This window comes from Puma concolor, unplaced genomic scaffold, assembly GCF_028749965.1.
Source record: "Puma concolor isolate L17-30 unplaced genomic scaffold, mPumCon1.1.hap2 unalloc_scaffold_5, whole genome shotgun sequence".
Lineage (NCBI taxonomy): Eukaryota > Metazoa > Chordata > Mammalia > Carnivora > Felidae > Puma > Puma concolor.
Genome location: NW_028240258.1, coordinates 913,353 through 921,762, shown reverse-complemented (window position 1 = coordinate 921,762; position 8,410 = coordinate 913,353).

The window sequence follows — 8,410 nt, the reverse complement described above, 5'->3', positions numbered from 1 at the left end:
CTAAAGGGTACAAAAAATGCTGATTCAGAGGGTCACATGCACCCCGAAGTGTATAGCAGCATTATCAACAATAGCCAAATTATGGGCCAAGCCCAAGTGTCCATCGACTGGTGAATGGATAGAGATGCGGTGTATACACAGGCATGATCAAAAAAAAGTGAAATCTTGCCATCTGCAACAAGGTGGATGGAACCAGAGTGTCTTATGCTAAACAAAATAAGTCAATCACCTAAATATCATATGCTTTCATTCATATGTGGAAGTTAAGAAACAAAACATATGAACATAGGGGAAAGGATAGAAAAATAATAAACAAGACGGGTTATTTGGAGAAAAATGGCTTGTGACAAAATCTAAATGCAAAGCAGAGTGGTAGAAGGTTCGTGGGGAAAAAAAAAATCTTAAAAAAATTTTATGTGTGGTCATGACGCCCTAAAGTGAAAATAAATAGATTTTTAAAAAACACTGTGTTAAGATTAAAATTTCTCCTCCTTGGACCCAAAGGCTGGGAAAATGATAACAATACTCTTGCTGCCAGCCTCCAACTCCTCCACGTTTGTGTTGTTCCTGTTCAGCAGGGGAATGGATGCCTCTGCCATGTGAGGGATGGAATATCTATGAAGGGCTTTTACTAAGGTTCATGGGAGCCATTTTCCTAAAGTTAGCCCACTGTATGGCAAAAATGGATATCCGCGTGGCTAAAACATATTTATGTGGGCATTGTTGAGAAAGGCAGGGAAATTGACCTTGATTTTGGCCCTTTAGCCCCCTCCCTCAATGGCCAATGATCAATATGCAAGTTATTGCTGAACCAAAATAAAATTAGTGCATCCTACGACAACCACAAAAACAAACAAAAACAGAACAAAACAAAACAAAACCAAAAGAAAAAACAAAACCACTACTGTTAATGGTAATAAATAAATGAGTGAATAGGTAAATAAATACATAAATAAATATAATTTTCACAAAAAGAGTAAAACAACAGGACAACACACCCTTTTATGTTGTTTTACCTAAGCCTTGGTTGGAGTTACCCATTCCTTATAATCCACAAGGCCAAGCAATTATAAAATGAGCACGTAATAAGCTCAAACACATGTTAACAAAAACAAAAACAAAAACAAAAACAAAAACAAAAAGGGGGAGATACCCCTGGCTGTCTGCATTACAACCTCAGCTCCTTCTTGCTATGATGACTCTTAACTTTTTAAGTCTTAATCCTCAAGGACTAATGCAGCTGAGTGACATTCTTCAAAATAAGATAAACCCTCTCACCCTACGGTGCTACGCAAAACCGCTGAAGGGGGGCCCACACGGACTGGGCCCACCAAACTTTTCACTTCTCACCTGGGGTTGAGGGTACACTTGTGTTCTTTCAGATTCCGGGCATTTGTGGATTCCTTCTTGTTTGGTAAAGCCTTGCCATGGCATCATGGAGATCCCCGGGATATCTTCCAATGAACCAGGACATCCAGAGAATGACTCTGGGTGAGCGGCCACCGGCCCCTTTTGCAATATGGAAGAAGCCTCTTCGTGAACTCCTCATCCTGAAGCCAGTCCACAAACATAGGTCCTTGCCCCTGATATAACATGAGGAACACTTAAATGCCGCCTAACCAGGCCAGCATCCTCTTACAAAACAATGATATTGTGTATGCGCCTAATTCACATCTGATGGCCATGATTTCTGTCTTTAACAAAAATTCAATGTGTGTAAGCCTGATTCTTCTCCTTGCCCTCTTTTGTCCAGGCCAAGTTCAATATTCAAGTTGGGGCTCATCTCCTTAAGCCACCTATATTTGATAGCCTAACACTCCTAGACTGGGCTGTTCTTATTAGCAATGATGACAGAGTTCATAGATGGAGCCAATCTTAACCTGCCCTTCCAAATAGAACAAGAGCGTTGGCTTTATATGCCAAGACCTTCACGGTGACTTCCTCCAGCACCTCCTAGGCGTGTGACTAAACTTAGCAACTTACCTGCTTGCCTTAGACTAAAAATCAACTGGCTTTTACATGTACAGCCCCAAATTTCTACCAGGCCAGACGATTTTACCTTTTTCTCGGTCACAAGCTTTGATATACCTCAAAAAAACAAGCATATCTCGCACTGCTAATGTTATCGCTTGCTCTAGTCTCAAGTATTCAGACCACCCCTGGAATAATATTCCTTGGACAACCTGTCATGGAGAGACTGAGCATAACCTTCACTGGGGTAACTGGACTATTATTGACAGGGGTCCTAAAGGACATCTTGAAACAAAATATTCTAATAACACCATATCCTTTGGCCAGCCTAGTAGGAGAATATTTTTTGAAAAGATGGAGACTTGTCTGGCCCTATAATTTCTGCACATAAAGGGAAATTAAAAGGACCTTGGCCTGTTAATCTTTGGAAACTAGGCCTTCCCTTCTTCACTCGTACTATTAACCAATGGTGGAATTTATGTAAAGCGACATGTTAACCTAACTTGGGCCTCTCCGCACAATGACCGATTTGCGTGGACAGCTATTTGTGTCGCTTTTCCCTACATTCTCTTTGCTACCTCCACTTTACAGATCCAACAACTAGGAAATACTGATAATATCTCTACCTCTCAGGGCTGGTTTATGTCCTGCATAAGTAATGATAACATCATCCAAATAAACACCTCCTTCTTAGGAGTACTTAGTGCATCTCAGCCTGGGTTCCTGTTAATAGCTCTGAACCCTATATACATCCTTCAGGACTAGGCATGCCTTCCAAGCTTATTCGACACTGGCACTCTGCCGTAAGGCAAAAAAGGTTTGTTGGCCTGTTAATCACGGGCATCCTAGCAGCAGTAGGCATTATCACCTCTGCACTACAGCTGGAGTCACCCTGCATCATACTATCCGGACAGCCCATGTCCTTAATAAATTCATGGTCAATGCTACCAAAGCATTTATAAGCCAGACTTCCATTGATAGACAACTTCTGGCCCACCTGGAAGCTCTTGAGGCTTGAGGAGGAGGAGGGGGAGGAGGAGGAGGAGGGGGAGGAGGAGGAGGAGGGGGAGGAGGAAGGGGAGGAGGAGGGGGAAGGGGAGGAGGAGGAGGGGGAGGAGGAGGTGGAGGGGGAGGAGGAGGTGGAGGGGGAGGAGGAGGTGGAGGGGGAGGAGGAGGTCGAGGGGGAGGAGGAGGTGGAGGGGGAAGGGGAGGAGGAGGAGGAGGGGGAGGAGGAGGAGGAGGGGGAGAAGGAGGAGGTGGAGAAGGAGGAGGAGGTGGAGGGGGAAGGGGAGGAGGAGGAGGAGGGGGAGGAGGAGGAGGGGGAGGAGGAGGTGGAGGGGGAAGGGGAGGAGGAGGAGGAGGGGGAGGAGGAGGAGGGGGAGGAGGAGGTGGAGGGGGAGGAGGAGGTGGAGGGGGAGGAGGTGGAGGGGGAAGGGGAGGAGGAGGAGGAGGGGGAGGAGAAGAAGAAGAAGAAGAAGAAGAAGAAGAAGAAGAAGAAGAAGAAGAAGAAGAAGGAGAAGGAGAAGGAGAAGGAGAAGGAGAAGGAGAAGGAGAAGGAGAAGGAGAAGGAGAAGGAGAAGGAGAAGGAGAAGGAGAAGGAGGGGAAGAAGAAGAAGGGGAAGAAGAAGAAGGGGAAGAAGAAGAAGAGGAAGAAGAAGAAGAAGAAGGGGAGGAGGAGGAAAAATAAGGTGAAGAAAAAGAGTTATCTGTTGGTGCCCAGAGAATGGTGCGTTTGCTGGTCTGGAAAGAGGCTGGTTGCGTAATCTCAGTGCCAGTCTTACTCCAGTTAATTAGCAGTTGCCAAGCATGGAGGAATGGAGTTTGGGGTAAGCAGGTCTTTTCTACTCTGGGGGCTGCTATGCTGCTCTCTGGAGTCCCAGAGTGTTGGTGTTGGGACAAATGGCATGACTCCAGTCTCTCATGGCCACACTGGAGGTCTCAGCTGAACTGTTCAGGCAGCCCTTGAAGAAGAGCAAGGGCCACCAGCTTGCCTTGTGCCCCAAATATCCTGAGACTTCTCCTTGGTACACACTGCTAAGATGTAAAGCCCTGTCTTAAAGGACCTGGCACTGTGCAGATCTTCTTTCCTCCTCTGGAGAAGAACTTCTCCACCTGTTGAAAGGCCTTTGTCTGGCGCTGGCAGGGTCTTTTGTCCTTGGGGAGGCAATAAACTCTCCTCCAAAAGTAGTCCAGAAAGGGGATTGTTCTCTCCCAGTGTGCCCCAGAGATTGCTACACCATACATTACCCCCTTTTCCCCGTGAGAACTCTCCACAGCTACATTCTGGAGAAAGTTGTGCATGTCCAGAAACTCAGGGTTTAAGCTCCATATCCTATTTGCAAAAGAGAGATGCTCAGTACCTTTACTTCCCAATTGGTGGCCCAGAGAAGTTTTCCTCTTGTGCTTATTTGATGCTGCGCTATCTCAACCCTTCTCTCTTTCTCTCCCTTTTGTCTCTCCATGGAAGGGATTCCCTCCCCTCATGGTTCCACCACTTTCTTCCCCGAACTCACGTCATGCACCTTGCTTCTGCCAAGCTGTCTCCCTCCAAGCGTGGAAATCCTTCTGCCGCTCTGCAGATCAATTTTCTGAGTGTCCTGAATAATCTGACCTCAATCCAGCTGCGTGTGAGAGACATGGAAGCCCAGGATCCCCCTACTTGTCTCTCATCTTAACTTAATATCAGCATCGTGCATTTTAGCTTCATCCATTGAAAATTGCTTCATCATTGCAAATGGAAAGACTTCATTATTTTCAATGGCTGAGAAATCTCACTATGCATGTATATGTATACATATTACCTATGTACACTGCATCATTTTTAATCAGTCATCTGTTGATGAATATGGGTTCCTCCATAGTTTAGCTATTGGTGGTATAACTTGGGGGTGCATGTACCTCTTTGAATTTGTATTATTGTATCCTTTGGGATAAGAATATGCTGCAGCAGAGATCAAAGGGGTCACTGCCTGTGCTCTCCTCCAGGATTTTGATGCTTTCCTGTCTCACATTTAGATCTTTTATCCATTTCAAATTTAGTTTTGTGTATCATGTAGGGAAATTGTCCAGTTTTATTCTTCTGCATGTCACTGTCCAGTTTCCCGAGCATCATTTGTTGAAGAAACTGTTTCCCCCACCCCCCCCACCCCACCCCCCCTACCCCCACTGGACATTCTTTCCTGCTTTTTGGAAGATTATTTGGCCATACATTTGTCAGTCAATTTCTGGGTTCTCTTTTCTGTTCCATTGATCTATGCGTCTATTTTTGCACTATTACCATTCTGTCTTGAAGACTACAACTTTCAGATATAGCTTGATGTCTGAAATCATGATCCTCAAGCTTTTTTTTTTTTTTTTTTTTTTTTTCTATTTCAGAATTGCTTTGGGTATTCAGAGTTTTTGTGCTTCAATGCAAATTTTAGGAATGTTTGATATAGTTCTGTGAAGAATGCTGGTAAGGGATTGCATTAAATGTGTAATTTCTTGAGGTAGTGTAGACATTTTAACAATGTTTGTTCTTCCAACCCATGAACATGACATGCTTTTCCATTTCTTTGTATCCCCTTCAATTTCTTTCATAAACGTTCTACAGATTTTTACAGTACAGATTTTTACCTCTTTAGTTAGGTTCTTTCCTAGATGTCTTATTGGTTTTGGTACTAATAAATTGGATAGCCTCCTTGATTTCTCTTTCTGCTACTTTGTAATTGGTGTATACAAATGCAACTGATTTGGCGCCCCTGAGAGGCTCGGTCGGTTGGGCATGTGACTTTGGCTCAGGTCATGATCTCACGGTTTGCGAGTCCGAGCCCCCATCAGGCTCTGTGCTGACAGCTTGGAGCCTGGAGCCTGTTTCGGATTCTGTGTCTCCCTCTCTCTCTGATCCTCCCCTGCTCACACTCTGTCTCTCTGTCTCAAAAACAAATAAATGTTAAAAATCTTTTAAATTTGTTTTAATGTTTATTTATTATTGAGAGACAGAGAGAGAGACAGAGCATGAGCATGGGAGGGGCAGAGACAGGAGAAGACACAGAATCCAGAGCAGGCTCCAGGCTCCGAGCTGTCAGCACAGAGCCCGACGCGGGGCTCGAACCCACAAACTGCGAGATCATGACCTGAGCTGAAGCCGGACGCTTAACTGACTGAGCCACCCAGGCACCGCAATGTTAAAAACATGTTTAAATTAAAAAAATGCAACTGATTTATATCAGTTGACCTTATATCCTGTGATTTTGCTGAATTTTCATGTATTAGTTCTAGCTACTTTTTCATGGAGTCATTGGGTTTTCCATGTAAGGTATCAGATCATCTGCAGATAGTGACAGACTATTTGTATGTCTTCCTTGCCAATTTGTATGTCCTTTTAAAGGTTTTGTTGTCCGATTGCTGAGGCTAAGACTTCCAATACTGTATCAGATAGTAATATCTGATAGTAGTATCAGAGTGGGCATTCTTGTCTTATTTCTTGATCAACAGGGGAAAGGCTTTCAACTTTTCCCCATTGAGGATGATAATACTGGGGGCCCATCATATATGGTCTTTATGATGTTGAGGTATGTTATATGTCTATCCTGTGTCTATTTTTTGTTTGTTTGTTTGTTTGTTTGTTTGTTTGGCAGTTTTAATCAAGAGTGAATGCTGTATTTTGTCAAAGGCTTTTCCTGGATGTATTGTGAGGATCATATGGTCTTCTCCTTTCTCTTATTAATGTGGTGTATCACACTGATTTGCATATATTGAACCAGCCCTGCAGCCCAGGAATAAATCCCACTGATCTTGGTGAGTAATTCTGTTAATGTGTTGTTGGCTCCAGTTTGCTAGAATCTTGTTGAGAATTTTTGCAACTAGTTTCATCAGGGATATTGGCCTGTAATTCCTTCTTAGTGGGATCTTTGCCTGGTTTGGGAATCAAGGTAATGTTGGCTTCATACAATGAATCAGGAAGCTTTCCTTCCATTTCTGTTTTTGGGACAGTTTGAGAAGAATAGGTATTAACTGTGTTTTCTTAACTGTCTGGTAGAATTCCCCTGGGAAATCTTCTGGCCCACCACTCTTATTTGTTGGGAGATTTTTGATAACTGATTCAATTTCTGCGCTAGTCACGGGCCTGTTCAAATTTTCTATTTCTTCCTGTTGAGTTTTGATAGTGTGTGATTTTCTAGGAATTTTTTTTTTATTTCTTCCAGATTGCCCAATTTGTTGGCATATAATTTTTCATAGTGCTGTAACTTTTTTTTTTTTTCCCTGTGGCATTGGTTGTCACCTCTCCTCTTTCATATGTGCTCTTGCCTATTTGGATGCTTTCTCTTTTCTTTTTGACAAGACTGACTAGGGATTTATTAATTTTGTTTATTCTTTCAAAGAGCCAGCATTTAGTTTAAATGGTCTGTTCGACTGTTTGTTGTTGTTCCAGTTTCTACATCCTGTATTTATGCTCTAATTTGACCCTTCTTCTGCGGGTTTTGCTGTTTATTTTATAGCTCCTTTACGTGTAAGGTTAGGTTGTGTATTTGGGATCTTTCTTGCTTCTTGAGTGAGGCTCAAATTGCAACATACTTTTCTCCTAGGACTGCTTTTGCTGCCTCACAAAGGTTTTTATTTCATCATAAAGGGGTTCCATTTCATCCCAAAGAGTTTTCATTTTCATTTGCTTCCATGTATGTTTTTAAAAATCTGCTTTAATTTCCTGGTTAACCCATTCATTCTTTATAAACTTTTTTTTTTTTTCATGTTTATTTATTTTGAGAAAGATAGAGACACAGCATGAGCAGGGGGGGGTCAGAGAGAGGGAGACACAGAATCCGAAGCAGGCTCCAGGCTCTGAGCTGTCAGCACAGAGCCCGATGCGGGGCTCAAACCCACAAAGAGTGAGATCATGACCTGAGCTGAAGTTCGACGCCTAACAGACGGAACCCCCCAGGCACTGCCACCCAGCCTTCATTCTTTAGTAGGACGTTCTTTAACCTCCACATATTTGAGGAATTTCTTAATTTTCTCTTGTGATTATCTCCAAGTTTCATAGCTTTGTGACCCGAAAATATGCATGGTATGATCATTTATCTTTGTTGAGGGCTGTTTTGTGACTCAGTGTGTGATGCATTCTGGAGAATGTCCCACGTACACTTGAGAAGAATGTGAATTCTTCTGGTTTAGAACGAGATAATCTGAATAGATCTGTTAAGGCCACCAGCCCAGCGTGTCATTCAAAGTCATTGTTTCCTTGTTGATTTTCTGCGTAGTTGTTCTGTCCATGTCTGTAAGAGTAAAATCCCCTACTATTATTGTGTTATTTTCAAGGACTTTGTTTATTTTGTGATTTATTGACTTATACACTTGGGTTCTTTCAAGTTGGCAGCATAAACATTTACAAATGTTATACAGACCACTTACTTCTGATACAATGTCCTTCTTCATGTCTTTTTACAGTCTTTGTCTTAAA